The sequence below is a fragment of the Schistocerca nitens genome, chromosome 2 (genome assembly GCF_023898315.1).
Source record: "Schistocerca nitens isolate TAMUIC-IGC-003100 chromosome 2, iqSchNite1.1, whole genome shotgun sequence".
Taxonomy (NCBI): domain Eukaryota; kingdom Metazoa; phylum Arthropoda; class Insecta; order Orthoptera; family Acrididae; genus Schistocerca; species Schistocerca nitens.
Window position 1 is genome coordinate 950706146 of NC_064615.1, and position 15215 is coordinate 950721360.

Here is a 15215-nt window from a genome sequence, read left to right on the forward strand (position 1 = left end):
TATAAAGTGTAGATATGAGGATAGCTAAATAACGTATCAACTATGTTGCGCGTCGTACTAAAGAGGAGGTTAGACACCAAACTGGATTAAAGGAAGACATCCCAAACAATTCAGAGGTGTCCTGCTATACTCGTTTGTGGTTGTGTCATTGCGAAAGTGTTCCGGAAATGCTCCGTGAGCTTAGAAGAGAATTCGTAGATGGAAGAAGACAACATTTTGGCGATACCGTACTGAGGAAGTTCAGAAAACCAACTTTTGCAACAGACTGCAGAAAGATTCTGCTGTTTACAGCGTTCATCTAGCGTAAGTATGGTAACACTCCTGCAGCGGTCTCTCCTGTCACGGTCAAGGATCACACAGGGGGGAAATTAGGGGCTGTTATAGTAAGTAGTATCAGTGGCAGTCATAAAGCTAAGTAGAAGATTTTGCGACCACGGCTACATTCCAAACCGAACTGTTTGCATCTCGAGCAACAACTAAAATTGGTAGATCGTGTCCGTCGCGTTCAAAATTGCATCTGAATGCAGAATCATTTGAGGACGAACATTTCACCTCCAAGTTGATATTCAACGACGAAGCATTCATTCATTAATCTGGAAAGGTCAATCACATCAAGGTACGAGCATGAGGAACTGAAAACACTCATCAAATAGTGGCACATGAACGAGATTCCACCAAGGTTAATGTTTCCTGTGCAGTGCCACTGACGTAGCTGTATGAGATACTGCGACGGGTACATCTTACCTTGATATATTGCAGTTCTGATTGTTTTTGACTGCTGATTCCGAAAATTTCATCGTGCAGCAAGACCAGCCACTCCTTCATTGGAGCATCGATGTTCATCGCTACCTAAACGACGAACTTCCCCATCTCTGGGCGTTGGGGTGAAGATGATGTGGTTCTGTTCCCTTGGACCCCCTGGTCGCCTGATGAAACTACTTGTGGCTTTTCCCTTTGGGGGTACGTTAAGAACCATGTATAAGTACCACCATAGCCAAGAACAGTTGGACAGTCCAGAGAAAACGCCAATGCTGCTGAGATAACCGTTGACAGTATTTCTACCTAAGGTATGGAACGAACTTCATTACTGCCTGGACGTGTGTCGTGTCACCAGAGGTGCACTCACGGAACATTCCCAGAGTCGGAAATTTACGTACAGTACGTTGCAAAATATAGAACTTTGAAAACGAATGAATCACTTATCACATATACTAGACCTGTATTAAATATTTTATTCACCGACCTCACCTTTCCAAAGATTTTAGCACAACTAACCGCAGCAAAAATGAAGCGTTTGGAGAGATCTTTAATGAAGTGTGTTACTGAACTATATTTTCATGAAAAGCAAGTATCAATACAAAAAAATCACAAAATGGGGTCTTAGCTTCAGAAACACTCAAATCGACATGATGCTTTCTTGAACTGCTTCTACGAGCCAATCACATCACGAGGAGTGGCGATCTCGTCATCCAATCACGGCACAGGCCATGGGTTATATTTAATCATGCTACAGGACACGTACCTTCAAAGAGACGTCATTTTTTCGTCGTGCGATCACAGAAAACAAGCAAAAAACATTAAGCATACAGAGCCAATAAAATAAGAATGGTAGATGTCTCAGAGTAATATTCAAACAGTAAAGTACGAAGCAAAGTCTTCATTGGTGAGAAACATGTCAGTGAAACGAGGAGCAGTGAAATATAGTTTTTTCTGGATACTTTCATACTACCTTATTTATTGTATGTTATGGCATGTTTTTAAGAATTATTGTCGCTGTTTGCGGCATATTTTCTGTGCTTTTTCTGTAGAAATTTTTTTCCTCAGCGTACACCGTGTCATCTGCAACTATGTGAGCGGCCGTTAGTAAACGAATACTAAAAGGTCATCCTATGTATGTGTTCTTGCTCCGCGTTCTTCACGTGGTTAGGCTTTCACCACTCTTCACACTGGACATAGAGTGAGATGAAATAGACGCGAATACTAAATACGTCAAAAACTAAACTAACTATGAACAAGATTTCAAGTGAAACGCCGGCCCCTGTGGCCGAGCGGTTCTAGACGCTTCAGTCTGGAACCGCGCGACCGCTACGGTCGCAGTTTCGAATTCTGCCTCGGGCATGGATGTGTGTGATGTACTTAGGTTAGTTAGGTTTAAGTAGTTCTACGTTCTAGGGGAGTGATGACCTCAGATGTTACGTTCCATAGTGTTCAGAGCCATTTGAACCATTTTTTTTTCGAGTGAAACAAAGTGAAATGGCAGCCCCTTTCTACACTGAAAACGTATTTATTAAAAGGTTTACATATTGTTGCACTAGTAATATTAGTATCAAAAAGTAACATTTAGAAATGTAACACAGAAATATGGACTTGTGTTGTATCGGGGGTTTCTTCAACACACAAATAAAAATTCGGCGCTTTGGAACGTTTTATTCTTAACCGACCACTGGTGCAGCTTCCATTTTTTTGTATTGTAAAGCACTGTAATCTTACAATGAAATACATGATAATACCAATGCGATGCATTGGGTCCTTATGTCAAGACAATAATGGGCACGGGGTGGGAAATCTGTGATCACTGGCCTACATTCATTTTTCCCCTCGTTGTAGTGTTCTCATTACGTTCAGCATGTTACCAAATGATTCTGCTTAGTTTTTACGGAATTTTGTTTGATGTTATGTTTCTTTACGTGATTCATAATCGTTGAAGACGCTGATCGTTTGATAATTATGTAAGTAACCAGCTGTGTGATCTGTCGTCCTGTGAATTAATCGCCGACATAACATGTTTTGATGTGACAGATGGGCTGAGCTGGATGTCGTATAATTTTTCGTTAGTTGCTAATTTTTTTCACTGACGATCATACAGTACGTGGCTTCAATATTAGATGTTGGGACACTGAAAAGCCGTCCATAAATGGCTTGCTTCCTGCAGTCACTAGGCAACGAAACGACGTTGCTGAGCTATCAATACTGTAGAATATCAAGATGGTTGAATTAAGCTCATCTTTCAGAGAAAAAAATTCGATAACAAAGGATGTAATTTCTATTACATGAAGTCGAATGAATAGATGATGAATGAAACAATGACAGCTAGTCACTGCGGTACGATTATTTTCTGGAGGTGACAGACTTGGTCGTGACAAAGGAATGACGCCTAACGCAGCGCTGTCAGTTCTCGCCCAGAAGAGGCGTGACCAGCCGTAGCGCCCAACGACTGCGTCCTCACGTGACACTCGTGTGTGTGTGTGTGTTTTCTAACGTCTTCTACGTCCTAAATTTATCCCACAGACAGAATGTGCCCAAGGTCATTCTGCGAAATCTCTCGCTCTACTATACACGCACTGTGAGAAGACTCTCGGCGAGAAATCGAATGACATCGACCTGTATCGATTAATTTCTGGCTGTTACCAACGTTAGCTGTCAGACAAGGTTACTTTTAGTTCGGTATGTCTAATAAAAGAGAAGTGACACGCTGAGTTAACTACTGCTGAAATGAGTGTGATTCATCTTCATTATACTTAAGTTGGACACAATGAACACTAAGTTGTCTGCATTTGGGGGTCGGGGGGGGGGGGGGGGGGGGACTGGAAAGCGTTCACGAACACTCGAAGCATTTTTTTTTATATCGATTGACCTACATGCATCAGCTCTCTCGTAGGGTGTCCTTAGAATCTGCATATAATAAAGTGTGTCCCAGAAATCTTTACCCGTTAACACACATTCATAAGGAGTAGAATATGAATATGAGACAAACAGCTTTTATCTTGTAGAATGAGATTTTCGCTCTGCAGCGGAGCATGCGCTGATATGAAACTTTTATCTTGAACTGCGTTTGACATTTTAAAGATTTTATGTACATATGTACTTTATGTTACCTAGTTTCAGGGCCAGTGACGTAACAGCGGAATCCGACGCCATTTGCAAACAACATTTACTCACACCAGGAGAAAGCACGTTGTGTCCTGTGGTATCACGATACATAGTCAAGAAAAACAGTCCAGAGAAAACTCTAGACGACATACCGTAGAAAGTCGCCATATATTACAAGAATCAAATATTTCCTGGGACTTCTCACGAAGGCGTCTCTCGCTGTCTGAATTGGCACGCACTAGCTTCAGGCGTGTCTGTTCCAGTAAGCTCACAGACGCCCCCTGTTTCCTTAAACGTGGCATATCACATCTGGGTGCTTTTAACTTTTGGTAACTGTCTACGGCATGCCGTCTGGCATTTTTGCTGGACTGTTTTTGATGGTTCAAAAATGGCTCTGAGCACTATGGGACTCAACTGCTGAGGTCATTAGTCCCCTAGAACTTAGAACTAGTTAAACTTAACTACCCTAAGGACATCACAAACATCCATGCCCGAGGCAGGATTTGAACCTGCGACCGTAGCGGTATTGCGGTTCCAGACTGCAGCGCCTTTAACCGCACGGCCACTTCGGCCGGCTCACTGTTTTTGATGACTGTGTCTCGTGATACCAGTGGGCACATTGGGCTTTCTCCTGGTTTGAGTGCACGTTGTTTGCAAATTGTCTCTGGTTCCGTTGGTGTGATGTCACCGCGCCCAGTAACAAACAATGTGAGAGTGAGTGTGTATGTACACAAAAACTTGAGTATGTCAGTCCAATTCAAAATAAAATGTATTTGTCTATGTGCCACATTTGATGCCTTGTGAATGTTTGTAATCAGGGAAAGATTTCTGATACACCCGGCATAATAATATCCGTCCTCCAAACTGGGTACCCGCAATGTATGGCTATTTATTACAACATTGCTGTACGCAAGACGCCACATGCGTTAAAAATGAACATTACTGAAAGGGGTGAATAAGCACATTCCATTTATGAATTGCCTTTCTACAGGGTCTACAAAATACCCATCTGGGACTGGAATGTCATTTTAATTTCGCGTCGAAAATTTTTCAGTCTGCAACTTTTTCAGGTGTAGGGATAAGTGAAAAATTTGAGGGAGCCAAATCACCTATGAATGTAAAATACTATTGAGGGTTTCGTGGCCGCTTGTTGGCCCTGAGCTGTTACCCATTGGCTTTTGTATCGGGATCTTCGGCCGACACCAGCAATGGAGGGTGAGTCTTGAACAGTGTCAGCCACTCGATCTAGCGAAACGTCACAAAATTATTAATCGAACATCAGCCGAAGATGCCGAGACAAAATGTCTCTTCTTACAACAGTTCATACCCGAATGTGTCAGTTTTCTCTTCTGAAACTATTATACCCTTTTCATCGGTCGCAAAATGTTTTCCAGCCACAAAGTTCTTTATTTCTAAAAATAAGTACATATAAATGTTAGATCGTGATGGATGTTGCTACAGTTCCCGCATAAGATACCTCAGGTTTCACATTGCCATAGCATATTGATGAGGAGCTCCATTATACTAACAAAATTCTTTTCATTTTGTAATTCATGATATTTTCCATTAGTTGATCAAGAATATTTACGCGGTATTCATTGCTCACTGTTTATATTTTGCAAAGTAACCAATAATAACGATATCTCGTCCATCCAGCAGCTTTATCTTTTCATTTTGGTGCCGGGATATCTACATATACATACACCGTCCGTCCAAAAATTTCGAGGCTGACTTTACGACTGGCGTATAAGCGAAGTCGGTGTAGTAAGTACTGTGGACGTTTGAACTAACAACAGTAAATAACAGATGTCCATTCGACCAATCAGTTCCGAGCGGTCAGTGTTTGGCAGGGCACGTGCGGCTGCAGTGTGCTAACACTGTTGTGCCCTACATCGCTGTGCAACAACATCTCTAAATCAACTGTTCTAGACAGTCTGCAGGATGTTTTGAAGAACAGAAAAGTGTGTGCAAAGTTTGTCCCGCACATCATGACACCCGAACAAAAAGAGCGACGCGTGGACGCCAGCCGTGACGAAACAGAAACGCAAAATGCGGACAGATTCTTTCTGAAAATAAAATAGGGGTGACAAGACTTGGTGTTATTAAGAACCTAACAAAAAGTAATAAAGTTCAGAAATAGTAAACGCTTTGATGACAAAAACGATATTCAAGTCAATGCGACGCGCAAGTCGAACGACATACCAAAGGAGGTCTTTTCTGACATTCTCACATGGTTTTATGAACGTTCTGTGCGCTGTATTCAAGTGGGGGAGACAATGTAAAGCACCTGAAGCATTAAAACCACGAGCTAAAATTTTATCTGCTTTTCGTTAATCCATTCTCGAAACTTTTTGAACGGACGGGGGTACTATTTTGATTACTTTCTTGGTCGTTAGTGTCCAATGGGATGTGTATTCACACGTGTCGTCCAGAGCCACAAGGAATTTTTCAAACCTGTCCTAGTATTATTTAAAAAACTGTCAACACATACGACTATCTGCTGCATTACACAAATGCGACCGTCTCCTCCCAGATTTCTCATCTTTCATTCACATTTAAAATGCACAAAAACTCTTTCTTGTAACATTTGTTTGACATCCCTTTTATTTTGCCTTTAACTGCCTATCTCGCAACAGCGTATTGTGACCTTCCTCAACGGTTTCATGTATGCTTGATACCATGATGTGGCTCATAGTTAAGAGAAGTACTCCCAAATCTGAATTCAGTAACTCGGTTCGTCACTTTTGAAAACGATGAAACAAACTGCTTATAACCTTTCACCGTTTGAGTGAAATTCTGTAGGTGGATAACGCGTCGAAAGCAAAGCATTTTGTTTCAGTTTACCCACTTGCACGGAAAACGCAAACATCTAGTATTTCAAAAAGAAACATTTACAAAAAAATGCCTCACATTAATACCTATTGACATACAAAGAATAGACTATTATCCACATAATACTTTTGCTTAATTTGACGGTAACTGGATTATCACTCGAGAGCAACTGTTATCGGCAACATATTGCCATGCGATAGAATTTTCGTAGACGCTTGTAGAACCAATGAGGTAGGGACACTATCATGGAACACAGTGACAGAAACAAAGATAAATTTTATCCTTGGCGATGTACCGTGTAGAGGACGCCACAACGAACATTACGAACAAAATGGTTCAAATGGCTCTGAGCACTATGGGACTCAACTGCTGAGGTCATTAGTCCCCTAGAACTTAGAACTAGTTAAACCTAACTAACCTAAGGACATCACAAACATCCATGTCCGAGGCAGGATTCGAACCTGCGACCGTAGCGGTCTTGCGGTTCCAGACTGCAGCGCCTTTAACCGCATGGCCACTTCGGCCGGCCATTACGAACAACTGCGTCGTTCACAAGGCCAACTACCACATCGAGCTTCTGCAGTGGGCTTTTGTTTTCCATTCTACCGATATTTCTTAGCCACTTTTTTTTTTAAGCGAGTCGATTAAAAATCTTGAAGCTTTTATATCTTGCACCTTCACGGTGGTCTCATTGTAGTTTCATTATTCGTCACGGTAACTGATATTCCGAATGCAATCGAACAGTCGCGCATAATTTTTCGATTTTGTGTTGTTTTGCGTGCTCTGTGGACACTTTACATTTGGGTTACATTATGTCATAGATTACTATTTATGGAATATAGCAAAACTTTGAATATACCTTTTATCTTGATAGGAAAGTAACGTTTCCCTACGTTCACGGATAAAATGATTCCGAAACCATGTAATCCGAACACGTATTGACACTAGACTGGCATTCTGAAGGATGACTGTTCAAATCCTTGTACCACCAACAAGATTTAGACATTCCGTGATTTCCCTAAATCCTTCCAAGCAAGCGGCAGGGACGTTTTTATGAAAGGCCACGGCCGATTTCCATTCCCATCCTTGGCACTATCCGAACTTGTACTCTATCCTTCATGACCTCGATGTCGGCGAGACGTTGTCCGTAATTTTCAGTCCTACCTGAATTCGAACATATATTGTTTAGTAAGTTTCCAATCCAGGTTGCTGACATTCGGAAATAGCTTAAGAACTGTTTGGAACACGAAAAGCTCCATTCTGATCGCGTAATTTGTTGATAACATGTACTGACATTTTCTTCTTCACAGTTTCTTACATTTTTGACTGAACTACTTCCACTCTGACTATTTCAGATAGCCAGAAGAAGTGCTGGTACGTATTGGATTATGTGAGTGGTGTGGAAGCTCAGGTACTCTAATGGGTCTCAGACCCTTTTGTACAGCAATTATCTCCCAAAAAAACAAATTGCCAGGTAACAGCTGTTTTTGTGTGAAAACTTCCTAACTGTCAGTTGGAGAGTTTTTCGTTATACCAACTGTAAACGCAATACACGAATTACCTGTTTATGTTCTATTATATATATTTAGGAATATAACTGAACAGAAATGGGAAAAAGAGACTTTTATGGCACACCCTGACTATAGCAGGGTATCGATTATTAGAACACATCTTGAAGTATAAGGAATCATCAGCTTGGTAATCGAGAGAAGGGTGGAAAGAGAAAATTTCAAAAGGATTACTACTAGATTACTTATTGGATTTATGCCATTCAGCTACAGTTTTTACGCCGTCAGCTCCCTTTCATCCTTTGGAAATTATTCCATCATGTCTTAAGATGTCCTTTCATCTTGTCCCTTCTTGTCAGTGTTTTCCATATGCTTCTTTCTTCGCTGATTCTGCGGAAACCTGCCATATGTTATTTTATCAGTCCACCTAATTTTCAATATCATCGTATAGCAGCACGCTTGGAGGCTTTAGATTCCGTTCTTCTCCGGTTTTCCTGCATATCGTGATTCACTGCTATACAATGCTGTGCTCAAGGCGTTCATTCTCGCAAATTTTGTCCTCAGACCAAGGCCAGTGTTTGATACTAGCAGGCCTCTCTTGGCCAGGATTGCCATCTTTGTCTGCTCTGATCTGCTTTGTATGTCCTCCTTGCTTCATCCGTCATGTGCTATTTTTCTCCCAAGGTAGTGAAGACAAATTAACGTTAAGTTTATCGCTATTTTCATTTCTGCTACTCCTCGTTACCTTTGTCTTCCTTCGGTTTACCTAACGATAGACTCAACACACGGTTCATTTCCTTCACGCGTCCTGTAATTACTCTTCTCTTTAACTGAGGAATATATATATATATATATATATATATATAGAGAGAGAGAGAGAAAGAGAGAGAGAGAGAGGGGGGGGAGAGAGAGGGGGGGGGAGAGAGAGAGGGGGGGAGGGAGGGAGGGAGGGAGCAAAGGCTACATCCCCGTCTCACACCCTTTTTAATTCGAACACTTCGTTCTTGGTATTCCAGTCTAATTGGTCCCTTTTGCTTCCTGCACATACTCTATGCTTTGTCTTTCCCTATAGCTTACTACCGTTCTTCTCAGAATTTCGAACATATTGCATCATTTGATATTGTTGAAGGCTGTTTCCAGGTTGGATACAGTAAGCAGGTGCAAATGTGTGCAGGTTGTATCAAACCATGTTCGGACTGAAGACCACAACAAACAATAATTCATTTACAGGTGCATGTTTAGTTCCAATGCACGGGTAACTATATCGATTTAGGATGTTAAAAAGTCACTTTTACATTAACATTTTTAATCTGACAGGATTTTTTTTTTACGTTGTTGTTCTAGTACGATAAAGCATATCACTATATCTACTGATGTAAGAATTTCATGTGGACTTGTAACGTCCAGTAATTTTAAGTCTTACACCTGTAATAATGGTGGCTTATCTTTTGTATACTACATGATAATAAATCGTAGAAAATCAATTTACAGAAACAGCACCATCAAAAGTGCGTTAATGTACGTTACCTAATTAGCAGTTGTCAGGCAGGAATAGATTTATTCGCGAATTCATCAGTAGGTATGTAGCACGATATGCAAAACTAATTATTCAGTCGTCAGAACAGGCGTAGTTTCATCATTCACGTAGAGTAGCTACGAGACTCCGGTTAAATCGTGAATTTTATCTTCTGTGATGACGTCAGAGCCTAACAACCGGCTGTCGCTGTTGGGAGTGGAATGCAGGAGTCTGCACGCAGCAAGAAGAGACCTTAGAAAGCCCGGTGACTCGACGGCTTTCTTCTTTCGGTCAAAAGGCACAGAATTCAGCTGCGTATAAAATCCACAGAGTTGTGTAAGTAAAACAGCGATACATTTACCGTTCAGAGGTACGACGAACATCTACCGCAGGTACTCACAAATCACTTCAGTGCTAACCAGAATTCAATTAGCAGTGGAGATTGAGAAGCCTCCGTTGAGGCACAAGTAATGAGGGGTACCTGGAAAGTATTCTATAGAGGCAAGCTGTATGTCAACACCCATATTTACATAGCCTCCAAACAGGGGAACATGTGTAACTGCGTACTTTGAATGCTGTCTGTCACCATGCAGTACTTACCTTGGACACGGAAAACCAATAATACGCATCTTCGAATTTGATCCAACAATTACATAGTGCCTGCCGTCTCTTGCCCATATTTTGTCAGTCCGGAGTGTGCATACTTTGCTCCGACTGTTAAGAGATCTAAACATGTTTACACTACCCAGCAAAGCTGTAATGATGCAAGTGATTTACATAATTCGTGTAATTAATGAGGCGAGGTAATCCGTGAACATTGGGTGTTATGCAGCAGTGGCTCTAGGTGGAAAATATAGTGTTTAGAAAGTTAGGAAAGTATTTTTATATGGCAAGAGTAACAGAAAACAAACTGTGAACACGTGAGCAGTCAACAACAAGTAGTCACCTCTGCAGACTATTATTGTATGGATAAAATTCAAAATTATTGTACAATGTGCTGATCGAGGTTGCGAGGGTTGGGAAAGATCCACCGTGCTTCAACAGCCGTGTTAGGAGGTTCCTATGAAAGCAAAGAGAACCGTATTTCAGCTTAGAAACGACGAGTATTCTCCATCTTCTTGTATTTCTACCCCACAGACGTCGTGCAGAAAAAAAATTAGGCAGACAACACCTTGTACAGAGGTGTAAAATAGCCATTTCTCCCGCAAAGAAACATTAGTATATGGTACAGTATAAAAAGTTCCCTCCAGTTGTGTAGTCTAGTAATTTTCTGAGTTGATGTGCGAGGACAAGTCAGTAAGTAAAGGTATTTCTTTTCCTGCTCCGCAAGTTGACACCACTGACTCAACAATGACATGGCTTTTTCGTTATTTGTGATGGCTCGGTGAACAGTTCTATTTGTAATGGTTCATTATGATTGCCCCGTTTTCGTATGCACCCAGGAGGAAATGCGGGTAGTGACTCGTTTTCTGTTCTCTGAAAGGACTAAAACTACGGAGAAACGGAGTTTATTCGCAGAATGTAGTTACAGTATGGTAAAAATAATGTTTCGGTTACGAGCGAATAAATCGCTTTAAAAGTGGACGAGTGTTCGTCTGCGACAAAGGGTGTTCGTGTCGGCCATCCACTTCAACGGATGAGTTCAGCAGCTTCAGTTGTTTACGAATCTCTCAACTTTTGGAAAGTTGAAGTTTTTACACGTTGGGCAACACGTCAAATAAGAGAAACATAAGCAGGAATGTTAGTAAACGCCGAATTAATATATTTAATGCGTTTTATAAGTGTTTCCCAGAAGCAGACGTAGATGAGATGCGTGTCAATCACTACGAATTAGAGAATAAGTGACATAGAAATTTATGGAAACAACCATCTTCGCCTTCAGCAAACAATTCACAAGGCAAGGTTGTGCGGGAAAGTGGACGATGGCTGTGTTTTGGGATATGAGAGGTCTGCCGCTAATTCGTTACTCTGGTAAAGGTAGAAAGGTGAAGAGTGACAGATACTGACAGCTGCTGCGAAACGTGGAACCTAAAATCAAAACACAGAGAAAAGATGTGATTTCGCTTCATGATGTCTGCCCTGATGCAGCTAGGCAAAAAAATTCAGTGCTTTCAAAATGATGCTTTTGAGCGCCTGGAGCACCCACCCTACAGTGTGACCTACTTCCAAGTCATACACACATTTTTGGACCGATGAAGGAGAGTCCGCGTGAATTCAAGTCTTCGTGGCATGACGAAGTTGGGGACGCGGTGCAAGAATGGATGAGCGCAATGCCACAGGGATTCTTCCAGGAAGGAATTAGAAGCCTGTCTAGAGATTAATAAAGTGCACAGGGGTTGAGGGAGATAATGTGGAGAAATAACTGTGGTGGGTTGCAGTAAGTACTGGGAGATGAAGAAGCTTGCACAGGATAGGGTAGCATGGAGAGCTGCATCAAACCAGTCTCAGGACTGAAGACCACAACAACAACAGGCTCATCTTCCGGTCTCCATCTGAGTTTAATTTCCAGAAGGTTTATGACACAGTTCCTCGCAAGAAACTGCTAATCAAGTTGTGTGCCTACGAAGTATCGTCTCAGTTGTGCTACTTGATTCGTGATTTTTTGTAAGAAACGTCGCAGTTCGGAGTCATTGACTGAAAGTAATCGAGGGAAACACAACTGGTATCTGGCGTTTCCCAAGGAAATGTTATAGGGCCTCTGCTGCTGCTAATCTAAATAAACGTTTTAGGAGACAATCTTAGCAGCCCTCGTAAATTGTTTGCAGATGGTGTTGTCATTTACCGTCTAATTAAGTCATCAGATGAGTAAAACGAATTCCAGAATTACTTGGATTCGATATCTGCAAGGTGCGATAAGTAACAATTTTCTATGAATAAGTGAAAGGAGGATGTGAACCACATGAGTACGACAATAAATACATTAAATTTCGATTAAAAGACAAACCACACAAATTTAAACGTTGTCAGTTCAACTAAATACTTAGTAATTACAATGACGAACAAATTAAATTGGAGAGATCACATAGAAAAAGTTGTGGCAAAGGCGAACCAAATCTGCGTCTTATTGACAGAAAACTTTAGGAGACTGCATATACTACACCTGTCCATCTTCAACCACAGTAATGCTGTGCACTATGGGATCCTTACCTGATAGTATTAAGGGAGAACATCTAAAAAGAAGGGCAGCTCGCTTTCTAATATATCGAAATAGGCGAGGAAGTGTCACGGATATGATAAGAGAATTTGGGGGCATTCATTAAAACAAGGGTGATATACGTTGTGGGGGGTATCTTTTCAGGAAACTTCAATCATTACCTTTTTCCTCTGAATGTGAAATATTTTTACTGTCGCCAACGTACACAGGGAGAAATGATAGCCGAAACAAAAATTGGAGAATAATATTGAAAAGAAAACACTTCCTAATTTCTCCAAAATTGTATTTATCCCGTCACGAACCGGCGTTCGGCTTCTCAGGCCATCTTCAGGTGACAATTGGCTGTGGCACACATGGATAAACATGATGTGCGATTTACAAAGATAGTATTTGTATAGAAGACACAAAAATGACGATGTGTTTACATAGGAAAACATTAAAATTATTGCATTAATTAAAAATGAGGGTAAACAAAGTTTACATGTGAAGATACACGCAACAAACGGTGAGAGATAAATGAATCTACAGTTTTAATCAAATATTTCTTAGGAAAACTTAAATTAAGAAGGGGAAAATGGAAATTGACTCCGATCATTTAATACAAGGCTGGCATTCTGTGGCTTGTTTTTGTTGATTTCCATTATTTCCAGTAGGGTCATCTTTTTGCTTTTTCTGACAGAGTGTAGAGCTTCACATTCTGCGTCGTGTGGATAGTTTCCTGCTAAAATGATCAGCAAAGGGCTAATCATTCTTCTTAATCTGCAACTTCTCTGATGTTCACATAGCCTAATTGCCGCTGGTCTGCCTGACTGACCAAAATACACTTTTTCGCACTGCTTGCAAGTGATTTTATGTACACCACTCTGTGCCAAGAGCTGCATTTTCTCTTTACTATTGAATAAAAATTTTGATATGTTATTGGTATTATAAAATACAGGTCGTAGTTGCGAGACTTCAACTTTTTTGCAAGATCATCTGAAATGTTGCCAATATTTGGAATTTTGCACCACGCTTGGAAACTGTTGAGTGATTGCTGTTGGCCAGCGTAAAGAAGTGCTGTAATTTTATTCATTTCTTTTTTTGTAGAATATTATCAGTCTGAGCGGAGCTATTGCTATTGCTGGAAGTCATTTTGTAGGTGCTTTGTAGTTCTGTTTGAAAGGCTAATTTGGACAAAGGAACAGATATCAGGCGATTCACCATTGACTGGTATGCTGCATGTTTGTGGCTCTTTGGGTGCTAGGAGCTTTCAGGAATTACTGTATCAGTAGCTACGCTTTATCTATAAATGCTAAATGCCAACCTAATGTCCATGCAGTTTATCCTCATTTACAAAATTACCCTTTATTCTTAACGCATTCCAGTGCACATGGTATAATGAGAAAAATGCATAGAAACGCGATGAGCGTGGGGGACATCAGATGTTGTCAATCCACTTAGTGACTTCGGTAGGCTCTATTCACAGGCATGACTTACAAACTGTAGTATTCATTTCATTCCATCGCTGACTGATTGATACAGCGATCGGTTTTCATGACATTAAAAATAAAACAGTCACCGTTGTAAAGTTTATTTTATTTAAAAACAACGCGTTTCGCCATGTTTAGGCATCATCAGATTATCTAAAAGGAAAAACAAGGCTAATTGAGTAACTATTCTATAAACACTACAAGACAGCGTTCTGAGCTGCAGCAAAGGTTTGATAAAAACCGCAAATAACACTCACGTAAAAGTGTCAAGTGAAGTACAATGCGCCGGCCGCGGTGGCCAAGCGGTTCTAGGCGCTTCAGTCCGGAACCGCGCGGCTCCTACGGTCGCAGGTTCGAATCCTGCCTCGGGTATGGATGTGTGTGATGTCTTTAGGTTAGTTAGGTTTAAGTAGTTCTAAGTCTAGGGGAATGGTGACCTCAGATGTTAAGTACCATAGTGCTCAGAGCCATTTGAACCATTTGAAGTACACTGCGCCGATTGTCAGGGTGCACACAAAACCGTTTGGATGGAAATCCGGTCGTCACAATAATTAAATCGAACTGTGGGGACGTCGACAAAAAATTTCAGAAATCAACCCACACCCACAACGGAAACAAGGTGTAACAAACTAATAAAGGAAACCAATGAATAATTACAAATACCTTTGAACTGTTATAATAGGAAATAGAGGACTGCGTAGAGCCACGCGTAAATGTTGGCCTGGATGCCAAAGAGCTGAGTAGTCTAACCGGCGGCAGCACTGGAATTAGTAAAAGGTGGGTGGCCGCATACATCAGCGCTAATACAACGAAAGCACAGTGATTAGCAGTAGTAACTAAACTTACGGAGAAGGTTAATATGGGAC